A 21,843-nucleotide genomic window follows, 5' to 3' on the forward strand; every position below is an offset into this window, starting at 1 on the left:
AAATTCGATAGAATCTAGATGTCTGATGGATCAATGACCGTTCCTTACGCGAATTGCAAATATCGTGATCCCATCCTAATATTTGGATACAATTTATATCTTTAATCAATGTGTACAGCAGTCTTTTACGTGTAGTTTCACTCTCCATCGGTGGTCTCTCACACATGCTCACACACTCTCTCCCGAGGTGTCTTTCTCGCACACATGCTCTTGATATAACCCTCCCTCCCTCTCGTAACCATTTACGACTGTTTTCACTAACCTTTATCACAAGCACTCTTCCTCTCGCAAGCATACACACGCACAATCCCCATCGACCCTTTCTATATACATAGACCTGCCTACGTGTCTCCTGTACGCACATTATCTTTAGGCCTGTCTATCACGCATTGTCTCACACCTCTCTTCCTAATCGACGAGTATGATTCTAGCAGAGCATTCTGTAGGATGCCCCTTAAAGTTAGGTTGGATGAATATTAATATCAGAGATAAAGGGGTTACCTTAGTCCAAGAACCTAGGGTTACAAATCCTAGCCGGCTTTGTCAGTGGACACAGAGTCCTTCACAATTATGCTATCTTTGTCTTGTACGACTAGTCATTCATGGATCTCCCTAAATGCGTCACGGGCCGACCAATGTGGCGCAGGACGGAACCGAACGAAGGGCCTCACCTTGACCCACCGGACCTCACACGGTGACACACCCTCTGCCCCCACGTCTCGTTATCTTCTCACACCCACACATACCAACACAGACACCACACACAAAAAATATATTCTCCTGGTGCCTCTATCCACTCCGCCCTTGCATATACACACTCAAGGGAATCTCTCGCCATGACGTCATATTCGTCTCTCTCTCTAGACCACTCTCATTTCTCGTGCTATCTCTCCCACGCCCCCCGCCAGCCCCTCTATCCATGCCTCTCTCGAATACGTAATACACACACATACCTCTCTAGGCCCTGCCAAATGCATCAACTACACATTCACACATGTTACATCACGTACCCCATTGATCTAAAAAGCCCTCTCTTCACATTTATTTCGCATACAACATTCCTTTTGAATAAAGTGTGGCCAAAAATTATTTTAGAATTTCTACATATATACAACATTACAAAGTTATATGGAGGAGTATGAACGCTAATTTGCATTGCACGGTGCCCACAATGATATTTATTCCGCACTGTGAATTTGTATATTTTTATACTATATATAAAGTTAGTCATAATAAAGAGAAACGAAGAGCATCTCTTTCTCCATCGCATACCCCCCTCTACGCCCCTTTCACGTACGCACACAAACTATCTCCAGGTCCTCTAAAAGTAAGCCCCCAGCACCTTCACGCATGTTTCATCTTTCTCTCGCGATATATAAAGTGACGATCATTGTATTTGAAGCGAAAGCACGATACGTACATTGGACTTCAGAATCCACTCATTACGGTCACCATTTATGTTTTGTGGTTATTATACAGTCACGGGCTCACCGTACAACTCTGTATTTGCTCAAGACACGACTAGTTGACCTGTTAAACGCTCCACGTGGCACCTCTAGTGTTGCATCACATTATCTCACTACCATCAGGCCCACCTGTCGGCTTGTATCTACTCTACATCTACACTCTTATAAAAAACAGAGTTGGTGATGATGGTGTGCCTGCCATCCTGCAATATAGGCCGTCCGATTTATATCTGACGGATAGGAAAGAAACTATGGCAATTTTGCAAAAAGGTACCCACACACCTCTCCACATTTGCAAATAAGGCCTTCCCTCGTTCATCCTTTTCTCTCACAAGATAAACTAGTCATACACATGCATCTTGATGTTACGTGCAACGCACGGGCATCTTGCTAGTAAGAATGAAAACAAACGACAAAAAAATATTGGACGGTGGTTCGAAGTCATGACCGCGGGCACAGCGGACAAGGTGGCCTTGTATTGGTATGCCGAGCCGTCTGTTTTAACACACAGGAGCTGGTGTGGTGATTATACACACACGCACGCATGCACACGAACTGCATGCACGCAACACTCACACGAACACATGCACCCACGCACGCACGCAACACTCACACGTACACACACAGCCACGCACGCACGCAACACTCACACGCACACACGCACACATGGATGCACAGACCTGTACACCACACGACCAACACACACTCTCACGCTCAAGTGCTCAACCTACACGTGCATGCGCACACATCAGGCCCTGACAGACATATAAACAACCAGGTGATTCCCGCGCACGGGTTGGAGTCTTGCCGCGCCTGCGTAAATTTGTGTTTATCTGACCTTTTCCCTATGCGAACTGACAGGTGGGACCCACACGGAACGTGGTCAATTTAACTAGTCAACATGGTGCCACGCAGACTATTTGGCCGGTCAACAGAGTGCAATCCGATGCTGAACCGTGAGCAAGTGACCGTATAATCACCGCAAAACGTATATAGTGACCGTAATCAGCTTATTCTGAAGTTCGGTGACCGTATTACGCTTTTCTCTGTGTTGGCCCTCCAAAACTACATCTCTACACGTTCTCGCATGTTATATCTAACAACTATGCAATACAGCACTACTACTACACTCTAACACAATAAATCATATGTGTTTTTAGTTTTACTAGATATCATATTGTTACTTAATTATTCAGTTTGCATACATTAAAACTGCCTTTGAAATGTATGGCCAGTATCATATATCGCGCGGGAAAAATCCCGTCCTTTCCTGTTTAATCGGGTTTGTATCGATGGATCGTGCGAAACAACAAAACTATAGTACTATACAGTACAAGTGACAGTTCACTGGGCCGTCGTGTCGTGTACTCCTCCGTCATAAGAGTGGAGCGCTCGCTTTCATAAATCTTCTAGTCCCTTTCGCCGACATGTGGGACATCAAGCTACCGGGTCCACGTGCCATACCGGAATACAGTGCAGAGCAGCCGGGGTGAAGCACCCAGTCATGGCGCCGACATAGTAATGAGCAATGAGGCGTCAAATCATAAAGCTGCACCTTTCCCGCAGTTAAGTTGGAGGGACGAAGTAATAATGCTAAAAAAAGAAGTTGGAGGGACGAAGCAACCATCATTTCACTCGTTGCTGAATCCGCTTCTCCCTCATCTTCTTCAAGTTAACCACGTGTTGCTTCTGCCATTGTTCTACCTCATGTGGGACGCGGATCGGCTTGGTAAAGCACTGACACATGGGACCGCATGTTAGCAAACCGCCAGGACAACGTCCTCTAAAAATAAGAAACCTCCCCCGTCATCCGCACGGCAAAATCACCTCCTTTTTACTAATCTTGATTCTATAATTTTTTAGATCAATATAATTGTGATTTTATAGATAGCACACAGGAGCAAAACCAAGTGGTACAGTTAAGGGCATCACAATGTGTAGCCAAATGTGAAAATAGCTTTTGGCATCGTGGGAACCATTGTGGACGGTGTTGCTAAAGCCAAAAGGATGGAACCGAAGCTCCCTGATTGATTGATTGAAGGAATAGAAAAATGCAACGTCTCTCCTCTTTCTCCCGTGCTTGGACGCATGTACAGTATAGAGCACAGAGTCTACTCCCCTGTCCCTTCTATCAAAAATCACAAAGCAGTGAGGCATCAAATCACAAAGCACGTACGAAGCAACCATCATTTAACTCTTCGCTGATTCCGCTTCTCCATCGTCTTGTTTGAGAAACCATCTCACCGCACTAAGCTGGACGGACGACACTATTGTGTACTAGTAGTACTAGTACATTTACGCGTCCTTCTTCGAGAAATTTGCTTTGTTTGCACGAATTTCGTCCGGTTAGTTCATATAGTTGTCGAAAGGTATGCGGGCAGCATTGGATGGCATCCATCAGTGTCCTCGGACAGATGCCGGTGTAAATTAGAGGGCCAGCGCTGGAGATGCCCTAAGTATTATGCTATAATCGCTAACAGTGCTCCATTATTTCGCAGGGAACAGTTTTCCCTCAATCAAAATCAGATCCGCCGTGTTTCGCACTCCTCCCACGTAACAGTGTAGACTCTTACTTACATAAAAATGGAGCAAGTGGACAGCACTGTAGCACGTCATATCACTCAAACTAGCCCGCCTAACACATGGGAAAGCACCGCCCTCATAATTTTGTTCTGGATTTCTATGATCGATCGCACGAAAATGTTACGCTTTGCAAGTTCAAAAGGAAAAGGCGGCACACTTACGACTCGTACGCGTCGCACCCCGACAGTCCGGCTCGCACGCCGCTTACCAGAGGGGACACGCGTTGTCTCGCATTTTCACTAACATGTGGGACTGCAATTGAATAAACTGTCGATAGCCGAAATCTAATCGCTCGGAGGGCGTCGGCTGAGAAGAGAGAGATGGGGGAGGGAGAAGAGATCGCCCGCCCGCCGCGCATGGACTCCAAGAAATATATATGGTGATAATGTGAGGTGGGCCATGGGGGAGTCCGGAGTAAGTGAAGTAGAAAGGCACAAATGGTATGAACATGCGTGGCATATAGGGTGTGTTTGGTTGCGTTCTCGTCTCAGCATAGTTGTTCCCTCTTCATGCATGGTCAACTCAACACCCCTTTTCATGCATGCTCTCTTCATGCATGCTTCTAGTGTATTTGTGCTAAACTAGTGTGGACTCATGCACCCTCCATACACTCTACCAAACACCCAAAAGTGGGTCGAGAAGGGAACTCTTGGGCGGCATTTGTCTCTTACTACGTAATGTGCATGCAACTAGACGTGTCTAAGTACCACTAAATGTTGTACGTGCAATGCACGGTGATGTTATGGAGTACGTGCCTAAGTACTCTACTACTACTATATTAGTTGGAGGCACATATTAGCTTTTATATTTGTTTACGTGTATGCCCCGAGACCTTCCACTAGACGTGTCTTTCTCTCCAGGTCGCACTTTGTATCGTTCATACCACTAGTACTACTACGTGTGGTCTCCGACCCAGAAGTGGAAGAAGTGGAGACGCTCTACCACGCTGTTCATGTCCCACTCCTTTCGCTGACGTGTGGGACATCCAGCACGTGCTGTGTTTGGCACTCTTCGTCGTAAGAGTTGAAATGCTAGCATTCATCAGAAATAAAAAATAAATATAAATCAGCAGTGATACTATTTTTTTTAAATTATCCTGGTCTACCCCTGTCGTATCGCAGGCCCAACCTTTCCCACTGTAAGTTGGTCGGACGAAGGAACCATCATGACTTCGTTGAATTCCGCTTCTTCAAGAAAACTTACTGTACCGCAATACTGCTACCACATGCGAAGACTGGACAACACTGTACCATGTCATATCACTGAAACCCACTAGGCCATCCTAAAAAAACCCACTAGGCCAAACTAGCCGCCTATAGGTCATCTATTTTGGAACGGAGGGAATACGTCTCTGTACTGCTATGATTTTCTGTTGTACGTCTCTGTACTTTTGCTATGATTTTCCTACCCTATGAACCAAATGAGGCCTGAATCTATCCGTGTCGACTAAGCCTACAATTTTAGGAGCTTGGGCTATTGCCCGATCGACGACGGATAAGTATAAGCGTACCACGAGCTCATCAGCCCCAACGTTTCTCTTCGGCGAGTGTTTTGCAAGTACTATAGCTCGCACAATAGCTAGCCTACTAACACCAAGAATCATCAAACAAGCCCTGCTGATATTATAAACAGTTCAAACTTACATCTAAGCATGCCATATATTACATCAAAAGCTGGTGAGGATACATCTGTTTCCATAACTCGGAGGGGGTTCGCATGATTCACTATCAAACAAAAGTAGCAAGTACCGCCCACACAAGACAGTGCACTAGCCCTAAGATGGTTTGATAACACGCATCGTTCTGGTAATTAAACACAGGGCAATGCAAACTACCCTGAAGGATTAGCGCGACCAACTATTTCTTGTCATCGATCTCTCGGGCAATGACCACAGCACGGACAGCGACATGGGAATCAATCTCTGGGGCGATGTCCATAGGACTGACCGCGACATCGGAATCGATCTCTGGGGCGATGTCCACAGGATGGACAGCGGCATCGGAATTGATCTCCGGGGCGGTGCCAACAGGACGGACCACGACATCGAAAACGATCTCTGGGGCGTTGTCCATAGGACGGGCCGCGACATCGGAATCATCAAGGACGTCCACCGGCACCTGCACAACCCTAACATATTAGCAAGCACATTGCAAATAATCAAAAACCACAACTATGGTAATAAGCCATTATTTTTTACCTTGTGCTGCTCACCGGGGGATCCCGTCCCTCTGGGGGCCATCTCCTCGTCCTCGATGGGGACCATCACCTTGCCAGGGGAATACTGCTTCTCAACGGCGACTATCTCCTCAAACTCGGCCTTGAGCCTCGCATAGGTGGCCATCAGAGTTTCTGGGGTAGGCACGGTGGGCCCCTTGCTATTCTTCCAACTTTCTTTGAGGAGTTCGTTCGCCAACGTCGTCAACTCTTTGGCCAGTGCTTGTTTCTTGGAGTTCTTCTTCTCCATGGGTTGGCCCGCCAACATGGTCAACTCGTTGGTCGGTGCTCGCTTCCTGGAGATCGCTGTCTCCAGTGGGTTGTCCGCCGACAACTCTTTGCCTAGTGCTCCAGGATCCATCAATGAACTGACAAACAAAAAGCAATCGAAAGGAAACCACAATCGCAATGAAAACAGGAAAAGAATAGGCTGTGAGAATCGGTCGGTGATTCGCAAAAAGAAGATTCTTGGAATGAAAATATAGCAGCATCACTGATTCGCCCACCTTTCCTTCGTCGGTACAGAAGAAAAATTGCAGAAGTGAGTAGCCCGGGGTGAGGATTTCTTCAAGAAAGGGGAGAAAGGGCTTCAACGAGCGTTCCAGTGAAATGATGGTTGCTTCGTCCAGTCCAACTTCGAGGCCACTTTACCGCTGCTGGTAAAGGTGTGTGTTTTGTGATATGACAGGTCATGACGGCCACACCGGGGTGACCGGTGAGTTTCGACTGTAGCACCTCACTGTGATTTGGTGGATGGCAGGCGGGCCCAGATGCTTTGATGTCCCGCATGTAGATAGAGCGGCTAGTCATATAGGAGTGCTCAATATTGTGCACCGCGACCAAGGCGGAGAGGAAAATGAGAGAACTACGTAATTAATGCATGAGTTTAATTAGGGTAGTTTTGTAAAGTACGAGATACATTCCTCCAATCGCAAAATGCCTTGCTTGATGAGATTTGAGATTTGAGCCCTATAAACCGGAAGGGAGGGAGTACTGCATGCGGTGTAGTCTAGTCACTTGTTGAAATCTCTAGAAAGGAAAATACTCCTTTCCGGTTTACAGGTCTATACTAGCAAGTACTATTACTACAATAGTGGGCTCAAATAGCAATTTTGTCTCATGCAAGAGCCTGGCTATATGCGTGCTCCAAGGCACCGCACCACGCGAGCGTTTGCAACTGCCACGTTCGGGTTGCACTTGGCTCTTCGCCTCTTCGAGAAGACGAACAATGATGCTACTCCTACTTCTACAATATCGAATCCACTGCTGCATGTCCGTCCACCTCGTGTGGGAGGGATAGCGTGTAGCAAAAGCTCCTACTAGTCCTGCCAGCCACCTCGCTCATGCGCGAGGGAGGGACGCAGCTTCATTGACTTACTGCTCCTGCCTTTGCGTCTATGACAGGTGGGCCCAACAGGTGGTTGGCCCACCTTTCATGCAGCCAAAGGCAGGTGCAGTTAAGGCACCGGAGCTCAGTCCGCGAGGGAGAGGGCGTTGTAGTAATCAAACTTCTCGGTCTTGTACGAGTTGACGCGACACATCAAAGCACTGCACTCGATATACGTCTTTTTACACATTTCAAATGGACTACAACATACGGATGTATGTAGACATATTTTGCTTCGTATGTAGTCACTTGTTGCAATCTCTAAAAAGACTTATATTTGGAAACGGAGGGAGTACAACGCATGCATGCATGCATGCCGTGACTTCCCTTTTGATACTTGCATGTGTTGATTTGATGCACCTTGCCAAATTTTTGACTATAAATTTAACTAACCAAATTTTCATGCATGTCACAAAAAATTACAGGGCTGTTTGGATTGTGACTATGTTTGTCTTATGTTGCCACATTATTTTTCCCACACTTGCCACACTTGCCTAACTTGAGTTGCTCAAATTGTTAGACACACTTTGGCTTGCCTAAGGGAATCTTGCCACACTTTTTGTGTCTATGACATGTGGGGTTCACTGCTAATAAAAAATTCTTGTCTTAGGTGTGGCTAATAAAAAAGACTTATATTTAGGAACGGAGGGAGTAGAAAATATAAATAATAATGCATGTTGGGGCAACCCACGTTTCCGATAATTTTAGCCGTGGGCTTGTTCACAATTTTTACGAGGGGGTGGTTGTTCATTTAATGGAGGGACTTGTACCAGACTTGAACGATACAAAGTACGATCTGGAACACCGTAACACCACTTGGAACAAGCGGGTAGCTATCTCAAAAAACAATCAACAACAAAAAAAAGGCGACCTGGCACGTAGTACACAATTTTAAACGATTGTTTTGATGGAGTGAAAAAGCAAAACTAACCCACTACGTATATATAGGCCGGAGCCTCCGTGCTTGCTTGCTAGGGTTGCTCTATTCACACACTCTCATCCTCTCTAGATAAACAAGATAGGGGTGGTAACACTGTCTTTCTCCCTTCAAAAAACACTGTCTTTCTATCCTCACCGTTGGTTACAGATCCGGACGTATCCCCCTCCGCCGGTGAAGGGGAGGAGGGGCAGCGTTTAGGCCGTCGTCGACAGCGAGGAGGAGACCCACTGCCGGCCGCACCGTTATCTCTGGCCGAGCGCCGGCGCGGGAGGTCCTCCGATCCCTTCGTCGTTGCCCTAGTGTGGGCGGATTCGGCCTCCTGCCGCCCACCTATCCACATCCCGACGACCTTCAGGTATATCTTCCTTCGAAACCGCCTTAGCTCTACTTCCCCAGCTCTCTACGTCGCCGCATGTGCATCATTTTCTACCTCTCAGCCCCTTTTGATCAGATGGTCCAACGTCACCTATTTTCTTCTTCTATTGTTAGAGGTAAAAAGCTACTTCATGGAGTCGAATCTTGTACTTGGTTCAAACAAGAAATAAAGTGGGGGTGAGGAATTTAGTATGTACATCGGACTTGGTACAAACACGAAGGAAAGGGGTGAAAGTAGTACAGACTGGTCATCCAACTGGTCTCTTGGTCGAAAAGGGAAATATCGGGGTAACGCTGTACACAGTGGTATGACCAGGACTAGATTTGCTATCCACACATAGGAGTAGGTGGTTAGATTGAACAAAAATGGGACCAACCCAGATATGTTTCTTGGATGTTTGTTTCTCGGGGCAACAAACTCTGAATCACCACTTTATGCCCCTGTTTAGGTACATGGTGCTGGACTGCTGGTGCACCCATTGTCCCATGCCCTTATACCAAATATTTAGCTGTTCTTAATCTAATGCCCCTGGTAAAATGAAGCCATGCCACTGTTATAAGCCATGACAAGTTTAGCCAAATGTCTTTGCTTGTAATTGTTTGAGACTTTGACTGTTTCCATTGCAGCTTTTTGTGCAAACAGGGATATCCATTTCACCAGGTTGCTGTTGTGACCTTTTGGTGCACTGCACAAAACACTTCTTAAAAGAAGTGACTTTTGTGCTGTTTAACTGGAATGTCAGAATGGAATAGTTGATTCATTTCGGTGGAACTTCACAAAGGGAGATATGTGTTCCAATCCTCATCATCCATATTAGCGCCATAAGCTTCCTTTAGGTAAGAATGATATTTAATACATGTGTTCATCTCTATTTTGCGACTCCCATGAGAAAATAATGCTATTGTTTACTAGTACACTTGTACTCCCTCACTGACAAAACCAATTCAGAAATAGAAGGCCAATCATGTACTTGGTTTCACCAACTGGTGAGGAGAAAGAGAAACAGAGAATGAAGAGGAAGGAGAAGAAGAATAAACAGTGCCAAGGTGATCTTGCTGAAGCCAGAGGCCTCAGTCGAGGCCATTCTAGGGCTCCGGCAACATCTACCTTACATGTGAGACGATCCTCCAAGGAGCCCTTCCACTTCTGTTGTCTCTCCTGCAAGGTCACTTAATTAATTAGGAGTACTTAAGTACCACTAATTTATTGCTGCCTAATTTTCCTGTCGGAGTTAAACAAATCTTTAGTAGCACCTTATGCTGAATCATGTACGTGTGTATGTTTGTATATGGAGGTGAATCATGTGGTGGAGCAGGGAGGGAATATTATTAGTGTCATGACATAATAGTGCTATTGTTTTGCATGTCAATTTATTGCCATTGGTTTAATGAGGCAATGTTTTGCGTATTGTCCATCATGAATTTGATGCTACTGTTAGAGTAATATGCTAATGTCTTTCTATCCTTTCTCACCAAGCTAATGAAGGTTTCACCTTGTTCCTACTTGTGCAAACAGGGATCATGTTGTACCAATCATACATTTTAGTGGAACTACACAAGACAATACAATGAACTGTATCCCAGCCAGTGCTTTAACTCTGCTGGAAGTTCTTGATAATCTTTCGATATAATCTCAACACTGGTAAACAAGAGTGATTTCAACCATACATTTGAAGTGCACAAAAATATACACTATTGAGTGATTCCAGTGAGTGGTTTATCATCTCTTATGGGACTACATGAATAAGCTTTTTTCCTCAGGTTTGTACCGGCCTAAGGCCTTCATCCATATTAGTTTGCTGTCATCTCTATTTATATCGTGCTACTGTCATGAGAAACTCCGTTATCTTTGCACGTTAAAGTTTTGCAACCTATGATACATGGCAATGCTTTGAGTGTTGAGCTAATTGGCACTGATTAAATAAACAAATACCTCTCTTTAAGCAAGACTACTATGTTGCTAACTTTACCCATTAAGATAATGAGGGTGCTTCTATTTGTTAGTGTATGTTTCATCAACTAGTCCCACTATTACAGTAATCTCACTCTCTCAATATATGTGCCAACAGGGATGCTCAATTTTGGTGGAACTGCACAAAAACTTTGGGTGCTTCATTGCCTCGACAGCTTCCGTCCTTTCCTGTCAGTCGCTAATCTGGGCCTGCTTTCTTCCTTTGATGTCAGTCGCTTTGCTTATCTCGGCTTCCAGTCAAAGAAAATAGTAATTGATATGCTACCTCACACAGGTTGGTACTGGTCTTTATCCTGATTATTGTGCTTGTCATGTATTGGTAATTTGGTATTGTGCTATTGTTTGCCGATTTTATAAAGGAGTAACTTGGAGCCTGAACTCGCAGGCAAATCATTGCATAGGGTGATTTCAGTAGAACTGCACAAAAAGATCAGATGGACAGATACTTATGCTGCTGCTATGTACTCCAAAGTTCACTCAGACAAGCATCGATGTTGATAAGAAGTGCCTATATTCATTCGAATATCAACCGGCGTCAACCAGTTGTCAAACTCCAGGTATTAGGAGAGTGAACGCTAAAAATATTGCTTGGCGCATAGCCCAAAAAAACACAGTCCAGTCTTTGGTCCCAACTTGTGCCTTTTGGTTATCGGCAGATATGGTAGCGAACTGTATGGCATGGAGTCTAAAGATTCCAGACAAGTTGGTTGATGCGTATATTCATCTGGCACTTAATCAATCTGCACGCCAGGGATGCTCCATTTCAGTTGAACTGCACAAAAAATTTGGGTGGTTCATTTTCTCAACCGCCTCCTTTCTCATCTGCAATGTAGAATTTTGGCGAGCTACAGGACCAAGATGAGCCAGTAAACTAGTTGGATGAAAGTAGTGGCCAAGTTGCTCAAACCTCCCTCGGCACGAGGCCACTATTTGAGGATAAACCTACAAGCAAAGTTCAGATTGTCTGTGCTGCCTCTTATGTACTCGAAAGTTTACTCGTACAAGCATTAATTTTAGCAAGACCTCTGACTGAACACCATTTACCAGTCTGTACCCTAGGTAATTAAAGTTCGTCCATGGATCATATTGGCTGTGATCTCAATCATTTGGATGCATAAACATAATGAACATGTGTATATCTGAATCTTTTTGTGAATTATCTATGAATATTGTTGTGTGATCTATCAATCATTTGGATCCATAGACATGCTGAACTTGTGTATATATGAATCTTTTGAGTTATTGATAGTGAATGTTGGCTATGAATATGAACGTGTCCTATGAACCTGAGTTTGATACGAATGTTTACCTTTCTATTGTACTTGTGTGCGAACTTGTTAGTATGCCTACTGTGGGGTATGTGACGTGTGGGTGTCAACGGCACACCTTCTTCCCGAGAAGAATTGCACCTGCTTTGTTAGGGTAGCAACGGCGCATCAGCTCTTTTTAATCTTTTTGCTCTGTCTTGCCCCCTCCCCCGCTCAACCCCTGCTGTAATGTTTTCGGCCTCAAAACAAACATAGTACTGCGTTGTTTTTGGGGCTTAATGAAAAACCGAGTGCTGGTTTCTGTAGGTTGGCCCGCCCAGCAAATGGGTTGCTGGTCCACCACGGACTGGGAGGCTAAAAATAAAAGTTGTATGGTGCGGAGGCAAGTAAAAAAACACCATCGAGAGCCATCCACTGAAGAAAAAAAATCGCTCCTGATGTGCTTCTTCAGTCGTGCCGCCGGCCCCCTCTTTAATCCAGTTCGCTCGGGGATCTGGTATCATTTTTTTCCAGAGGGTGAACAAGTATCAGCTAGGCCTAGGTTTTGTATTTTAACATGCGTAGCCCACGACATACGGTGACAGTGGTTTCAACTTATTTTTTGAGGTCCATACCGGCCTATGGGCTTTTTCTTAAAGATCGGCAGCCCAATGTATTTTTTAACCACATTATATATATTTATATTATTACTATTATCGTATATTTTATAGAGACTTATATATACATTATAAAAACATCCCACGTGTTATTAACTTATAAAAGTAAATGTTTAACAGAAGTTGACAAGGAAAATCCTGGTTGTTTTTGACTCACAGGCACGGAAAATCCTAGTAATTGCGTACAAAAGCTTGCTAAGATTTTAAGGACTAATGTAATAATAACTCGCTAATTTGTTAATTATGTATATAAAAAATGTGCCTCTCCGGTTTATTTTTTGATATTAATTGCTCCTTCTAACATAACATTATATATATAACGAGCCCAGCTAATTCGTGTATTTGAAGGAAGTGCAAATGGGCTGGGATTTCTTAGAAAATATAAATGGGCTGCATTGACGCGAAATTATTTGTTCACCCAGCCCAGCAAATGGACTATACATTCTAGAAAACATGGGTTAAATATATGCCACATTTTTGCAGGCTGACATGTGGGCCAATAGGTCGAAGCCTACGCAGGGCATTGCCAACTTGGTCAACAAATGATTATGTCATCCACAACCATTGGATTTATATCCAACGGTTGACATGTACCTTCAATCTCTCGTCTTCTTCCTCTAGCGCCGCCGGGACCGCCTGGTCCGGCCTCCGGCGGCTAGCGGCTCTGCTTAGCACGCATCGTTGCGAAGCGCTACCCCACCATCGGCCAGGCTATCCCTCCAGCCCTCCACACCTCCTGTTATTCTCCACCGACTGCAGCCCCACGCCGCACCAGAACCGGTTGCATGCATTATACACGTTGCGAAATATTTTAATTGAACATAACATGAAGTCGAAGTTTTGAATGACATTTGTAGTGCGAATTGATTTGGTACAGTACACGGGACTAGACTCTCGTGTGTGCTGCAAATTGATTTCTTTTTGTTTTTCCGTCGACGGAAGTGCGAATTGATTTGCTATAGTTATAACCCTTCTCCTCCTCTCAATCTGCGACTGCACTGCCGCGTCTTCCCATCTCCGAGTCGTTCCCGTCCGGGGCCTCGCCGTCGTCCACCGCCTCGCTGCGCTCGGTGCGGCGTGGTCAACAAACGAGAGTCATCGGAAGAGGACTGTATGTGGAGAGCCTGACGGCTGGGACCCACGAGGTCCATGGTCGCACGCATGGAAAGTTCCTCCTTATTAAGCTGAAAAAAATGTTTCCTACACCTGACAGCTGGGACCCACCGGCTGTATCTTCGCACGAAAGGAAGTGCCTCCTTGTTATGCGAAAAAAATTATTCCTCCCGTTGACAACTGGGACCCGTCAGATTTGATGGCTGACTTGTGGGCCTACTAAGCGGACGTGTACGCAGGGCTTTGTCAACTTAATCAACAAATGATTCTAGCAGCTGGACCGTTGGATGTTAATCCAACAGCCATGCTCCTTCTTCAACCTCTGTTCTTGCTCCTGTCTCCCGTGGGCGGCACCGCGGCTGTGCTGCCGTGCACCCGAACCAGTCAAGTTTCCCACTCCTCTCCATCTGCGACTCCACTGCCCCGTCTTCCCCATCTCCGGGTCATTCCAGTCTGAGGCCTCGCCGTCGTCCACCGGCCTTGGTGCGCTCGGCACAGTGTGATCAACATGGTCAACAACCGAGAGTCATCGGAAGATGACTGTACGTGAGAGGCTGACAGTGGGGACGCACCACGCCCATGGACGTATGCATGCAACGGAACGCGGCGTGGTCAACGTGTTCAAGGAACGACTTCCATCGGAAGTGTACTGTACGTGGAGAGGCTGACAGCTGGGTCCACGGCCGCAGCAAGGAAGTGCCTCCTTATTACGCGGAAAATAATGATTCCTCCACCTGACAGCAGGGACCCACCGGACGGGCCACCGTATTTTGCGAAAAAACATTTCCCCCTTGACTGCTGGGACCCACCGGACAGTCCACCGTATTTCGCAGAAAAACGTTCCCCCCGCGGTTAGCTCGGACCCACCAGAAGTGCCTCCTTATTACGCAGAAAAAAATGAATACTCCCTTGCTAGTTGGGACCCACCTTGGTGGGAGGCTGACTTGTGGGCCTACTAAGTTGACGGGGATGGAGGGCTTTGTCAACTTAGTCAATATGAACGATTCTAGCTCTAGTGACCGTACGATGTCCATCCAACGGCAGTAGTGCTTCTTCAACCTCTGGTCTTCTTGCTCCAGCCGCCCAAACCAGCGCCGGTCGTGTCGCGTGCTCCAGCCTCCCATGGCCGGTTGTGATGCCGCGGAGGCCTCACCGCCCCTACTACTCCCACCACTGGCCAGGGCATCCCTCTACTCACCCACACCCCCTGTTATTCTACGGCGATGGCAGCCTCACACCGCGGCCGAACCAGTGAACCCTCGTACTCCTCTCCGCGTGGGCATCCACTGCCGCGTCTTCCCCGGCTCCGCGTCGTCCCCTTCCTAGGCCTCGCCGTCGTCTACCGCCTTGGTGCTCTCGGCACGGCGTGGTCAATGTGGTCAACGACCGACTTCCATCGGACGAGTACTGTACGTGGAGGCTGACAGCTGGGTCCACGGCCACAACCCAGTTTTTTTGTGATTTGCCAAGTACGTCGCTTTGTCAGGCCTGTTGGGCTGTAAATCTTTCAAGACGAGGAGAGCTTCATTCGGCTGGCCGAGAAAATGGGCTATCAGTAATGAGAAAGGGGCTGTACATTTTTAAAACACATCAAACCGACAATTAGTTTCAAATTTCATTTTTTTCATTTTGAGATTTTAAATTGCTTTGATTTTTATGCGTGGACAATTTGTTGGATTTTATATTGATATACATTTATTTTTAAAATCAGTTTGAATGTCACTCGAAATTTCGGGATTAAAAATAGTTCGGACCGCACAGAAATATGCAAAATTTCGTATAATTTTTTAACCGTGGCCACAATATGGGCTGTAATGCTAACAAAAAGAATATGGGCTCCAAAAAAAACCTTAAGAATTAGCAAATGGGCTGTAAATTATTAGAAATAATGGCAGATGGGCTGTATGCTGTTTTCCACAGATTTGAGGCTTTCCTAAAAAAAGGTTGACGCACAAGCAATGACTGTTGGATGTCCATCCAACGGCCGTCATGCTTCTTCAATCTCTGCTCTTCCTGCTCCAGCCGCTCAAACAAGCGCCGACGGGACTGCCTGCTCCCTCCTCCCCGTGGCCGGCTGTGCTGCCGCGCAGGCCTCACCGCCCCACCGTACTCCCATCGCTCGCTTAGCCATCCCTCTACTCACCCACACTTGCTGTTATTCACCGGCGACGGCAGACGAACCAGTAAACCCTCGTACAGTCGTACTCCCCTCCGCATGGGAAATATCTGTCGAGTCTTCCCTGGCTCCATGTCGTTCCCTTCCTAGGCCTCACCGTCGTTCACCGCCCTGGTGCTCTCGGCGCGGCCTGGTCAACGTGGTCAACGACCGACATGCATCTGAAGTGGACTATACGTGGAGAGGCTGACAGCTGGGTCCACGGCCGCACGCAAGGAAATGCCTCGTTATTACGCGCAAAATAATGATTCCTCCACCTGACATCTGGGACCCACCGAAAGGGCCTCTGTATTTCGCGAAAAAACGTTACCGGCGCTAACAGCTCTGACCCACCAGCTATATCTTCGCACGCAAGGAAGTGCCTCCTTATTATGCACAAAAAATGAATACTCCCCCTGCTAGCTGGGACCCAGTATAGTGGGAGGCCGACTTGTGGGCCTACTAAGTTGACGGGGACGGAGGGCTTTGTCAACTTAGTCAATATGCACGATTCTAGCTCTAGTGACCGTACGATGTCCATCCAATGGCCGTAGTGCTTCTTCAACCTCTGGTCTTCTTGCTCCAGCGCCCAAATCAGCGCCGGTCATGCCTCGTGCTCCTGCCTCCCGTGGCCGGCTGCGATGCCGCGGAGGCCTCATCGCCCCCTACTACTCCCACCGCTGGCCAGGCCATCCCTCTACTCACCCACACCCCCTGTTATTCTGCGGCGACCGTAGCCTCACACCGCAGCGAACCAGTGAACCCTCATACTCCTCTACGTGTGGGCATCCACCGCCGCGTCTTCCCTGGCTCCGCGTCGTCCCCTTCCTAGGCCTCGCCGTTGTCCACCGCCCTGGTGCTCTCGGCGCGGCGTGGTCAACGTGGTCAAGGAACGGCTTCCATCAGACGTGGACTGTACGTGGAGAGGCTGACAGCTGGGTCCACGGCCGCAGTAAGGAAGTGCCTCCTTATTAGGCGGAAAATAATGATTCCTCCACCTGACAACAGGGACCCATCAGACGGGCAACCGTATTTCACAAAAAAAACGTTTCCCCCCTGACTGCTGGGACCTACCAGCTACATCTTCGCACGCAAGGAAGTGCGTCCGGGCAAAAAAAAACGATTCACCCCCTGACTGCTGGGACCCACCAGCTACATCTTTGCACGCAAGGAAGTGCCTGACAGTTGGGACCCACCTGGTCGAAGCGTACGTAGCGTTGTCATTCTGGTCGCGAACGTGTACGTACATACTGGTCGATGTAGAGGCGCACACGTGTCGTAGTAGAGGCGCGCACGTAGCATGTACACATACGTACAGCGGCCAGTGTGCAAGAAAGAAAATATGGCCACGTACGTACAAACGGGCGGGGTCTCGAACGCCTACTCGCGCATACGTACGGCCAGGGCTCGTGTACATGGCTGGGTTGGAACGGAGAAACTGTGTCGTCTCGTGTTCATGGGGAGGCAACGGAATGCGTCGTGTTCATCGGGAGGCAACGGAATGCGTGGGAGCCAACCGGCTTGGACAGAACAGCCGATGGAAACGAGGCCTGGCGTACCGCAAAACAGAGGAAACGGACTTGTGTTGGACCTCCTACGGTCGAAACGGGGTCCTGTTGATCGGGAGGGGTGTGGCGTACCGCAAAACGGAGGAAACGGACTTGTGTTGGAGCGCTACGGTCGAAACGGGGGTCCTATTGATCGGGAGGGGTGTGGCGTACCGCAAAACGGAGGAAACCGACTTGTGTTGGAGCGCTACGGTCGAAACGGGGGTCCTGTTCAACGGGAGGGGTGTGGCGTACCGCAAAACGGGACTCCACGGGATACTGTTCATCTCCAGCGTCGACCCCCTCCAGCCTCCACGGGCTACTGTTCATCCACCGTCGACCTCCTCCAGCCTCCACCTGCGACTGTTCATCCACGGGCTCCTGTTCATCCAGCCTCCATCGCGCGCTACTCCACCGGCTACTGTTCAACCAGCCCTCTCCACGGGCTACTGTTCATCCAGCCCTCCACCGTCTACTGTTCATCCAGCCCTCCACGGGGTGGTCCTGTTCATCCACCCCTCCTCGGGGTCCTGTTCATCCAGCCCCAACCGGCTCGATCGATCGGGGTCCTGTTCATCCACCCCCACCGGGAACTGTTCATCCAAACCCCCCCAGCAATGCTCACTGTTCATCCAGAGGCAGCATCGATCGGCTTCAGTTAGGAGCAGTAGCGAAGGAATCGCTCGATCGGGTTCAGTTAACAGCCATCGATCGATCGCTCGGTTTCAGTAACGCATAGCCTGCAGTGCAATCGCTTCTCCTCTCATGATTTACTCTGATTAGTTTGCTTGGCTCCATGCTCCTCATGATTTCTTTGAATTTTTCTGTAGGAGCTCGATCAAAAATCACCTAAGAAAAATATGTCGTTCTTCTCTACAAGGGTTGCATGTGGAATTTGAGGAGAATCTGTGCACCAGCATCCGACTCCTTGATGTTGCTCTGATGATATTGTGTAAATATATTTCTAATAAAGCAATCGCCCGATGGTGTATATGTTAGAAATAACAAGATGCAATCATCAAGTGTGAGAGATGGCACCATCATGATGGGATGGTATGTACTGTTGTGCTCATCAATAGGTTAGTCTTTCATTCTCTTGCAGCCAGTATGTTTTTTGTTATGCAAACAATTAGGAAATATCTAATTTCTATGTACGTTCAAATATATATAAGTGGTTGTTGTTAACACTGAATTTGGATTTGTTAACGGTCGTTGCATTTGGTCTATCCCGAGCCTCTGGCTGTGGATCATGTTCTTTTGATATCCGCTTGCCATGATATGTTATCTCTGGTTGTGGTTGTGGCTGGACTTCTGGTATGTGTTACCTCTAATTTTTTTCTCTGGACTAATTAGGGCCTGCTTCTGTTTGCTCTAATCTATATAATGGTTGTGGCATGCAGCAGCCAAGCCAACAACAGAGCCAGGCTTAGGCCTGATGACGACTTGACAAATATGGTCAAGATGCTGAAGATGAGGAATCTGCCGAAACTGAAGAAATAGGGGGTACTCTTAGCTTTAGTTCCTTATATCATTTTTTGATGTCCATTGCTATGTATCTGTATAAACTTGCTTCAGCCATTATTGTCAATTGGCCGGCAAAAGGATTGCATATCTCTAGCCATCCAGAATAAGCGGACGAGATGATGTGCATTCATTTGGTGGCACAAAATCAATTTCCTTTGCCAACTAATAGTACATACATTAAGAAAATTACTACAGTTGGCAGCTCTTCACTGCATGTTTCGAAATGTTTCGTGCGCTTGTCCCATTGAGTCACTTACAAGGTTGCTACAACATGCTAAGTAAGCATCCAATTATTTACCCTATTTTTTTGTATCAATCCGAGAAAGACGAGAACGATGGCTGGAAGGCAGGGCGTTGTTGGATGAAAGGGAGAGTGAGAGAGACAGGAGGGGCATGAGGTGACAAGTTCAGTGGGGTTGCCGAGGAGGTTTGAGGGAGACGGGCCGCCATTGAGATTTTTATATCCGCTGGCATGCACTCTTGCTTGCTGATGTGTGCATGTGGCTGTTGCTGCTGCGCATGTGTGCGTGGTATGCCCCTGCCGCTGTGTATCGCTATGATGATGTGTGCTTGCTGCTGCTGATCAGCATGTGTGTGCGGTTGTGCGGTTGTGCCGTGTTGTCTGGTAAAACCTGTAGGAGATATGCCCTAGAGCCAATAATAAATGATATTATCTCCAAGTTCATAATTATGTTTATGTTCCATGCTATAACTCCTATGGTTCTCGAGTCTGCAATAACACGAGGCTCGGAGGAAGACTCATATGCACGTGTGGAATAATAAACGGTAAGAAGTATTCTTAGTCTGTCCTCTAAGACTAGCTCAAGTGTTGCATGATGGTTCTGTTTTCCTGATCATGGGCATGTCAATGCCAGCAACTTTGAGGGCACAATGTTAAGAGAACATTTGTGTTGAATCGACCCGGATTGATGTTATGCTATGAGATTCATTCGTCACTAGTTAATGGTACATAACACAGAGATGGTTAACGTTTGCATGATTCCTTAGACCATGAGAGTATCGAGTTTCTCCATGCTTGCTTCTTGAACTTTGGGATTTGTTAAAGGTCATCCATAAATGGGTGGCTATTACGGCGGCTTACGGGTTCATGGAAAAGTATGTCAAGTAACTTGATAGCTCAAGATTGGGATATTCTCCTCCGACGATGGAGAGATATACTCGGGGCCTCGTGGAGTTACGGTATCCATCATCATCTGGCCAGACATAGTGTGATTTGATCACTGGGATGCCGGAACACGGAAACGAGAAAAGAGAACAAAACCGGTAACGAGGTAACTTGCATGGTGGACAAATTGTTGATCCACAGGAATGCAATAAATCTCACCTCGGGTGTTTGTGACATATCGCGAAGCAACAGGAATAGCCCACGGCAACTGGAGGTTCACTCGAATATTCATTCGTGTGGGTATAGGGGTCAATATGGGTGTCCACGGCTCCGATGTTGATCATTGATCGGAAGAGGTTCCAGGTCATGTCTATACTTCACCGAACCTATAGGGTCACACGCTTAAGGGTCATCTATCTGCTGAATACTAGACAGGGAGTCTGAGAGAAAGTTTTTGGAAAAGGTTTTCCGAGACATCAGAAAAGTTCTGAAATGAGAGGTCACCGGATGAGTTCTGGTGAAACCGAAAAAGTTGTTTCGGGGTATGCCATTAAGTCAAAATGGTTTCGGCACATGCCTGATAATTCTTGGAGGGTGCCAGAATCATTCTGGAAACTTTTTGGAATTTTCAGAAATAAAAACCGAAATTGTTTCGGAGCTGCCGGTACCGCTTTGGTTGTTTTTCGCAGATGAAATTCACTAATCTGAAATTGTTTCAGAATGAATCCAAAATCATTTTAGTGGGTACTGGAATTATTCTAAGACCCACATAAATATTTTCGGATTTAATGAACGCGAAAAATTGTCTTCATGAATAGTGAAAACGCATTCTTGTTTGCTTTTCGCAGATGAAAATCACTAAACCGAAATTGTTTCAGAACACGTTGAAAATTATTTTAGTGGGTACTGGAAATGTTCTGAGCCCACATAAATATTTTCAGTTCGAACGGACGCTGAAAAATGTCGTCATGAATAGTGAAAGTGTTTTTTGCTTGGCTTCTCGGAGAAGCCACCTTGAGGGCCTTTTTGATATTTCCCCCCTTGGCTTCTTGGAGAAGCCACCCTTGGGCTTGGCCTATAAATAGGGGTGGAGGGGGCTGCCTAAAGAATCATCCCTTGCTCTCATACACATGCCATGCATTATGTGGCTTCTTCTCTCCCTCCCACGAAAAGAGTTTCGTAGAGCCGTAAGGCTGTCTGGGTTCCGGCAGGAACTAGTTCTGGATGGTGAAGCCCTGCCGGATAGATGACACCGTATGTGTGCAACTCTGTAGAGAGATCGTAGTTTCGGTCTTAGTTCGTGAGTGCCTCCCGAAGGGCTGTCCGTGTGACCGTCCGAGTTTCAAAGGTCCTCCCGAAGGGATGTCCGAGTGACCATTCGAGTTTCGAAGGTCCTCCCTAAGGGCTGTCCGCGACACCGTCCGGGGGGCTGTTCGACCGCCTCCCGGAGGGTTGTCTAAGGAGCAGATGAGGGTATACATCCTCGCGGTTGGGAGGTTGTAAATCCTAGATGCGGG

This window comes from Aegilops tauschii, chromosome 6 (genome assembly GCF_002575655.3).
Source record: "Aegilops tauschii subsp. strangulata cultivar AL8/78 chromosome 6, Aet v6.0, whole genome shotgun sequence".
NCBI lineage: Eukaryota > Viridiplantae > Streptophyta > Magnoliopsida > Poales > Poaceae > Aegilops > Aegilops tauschii.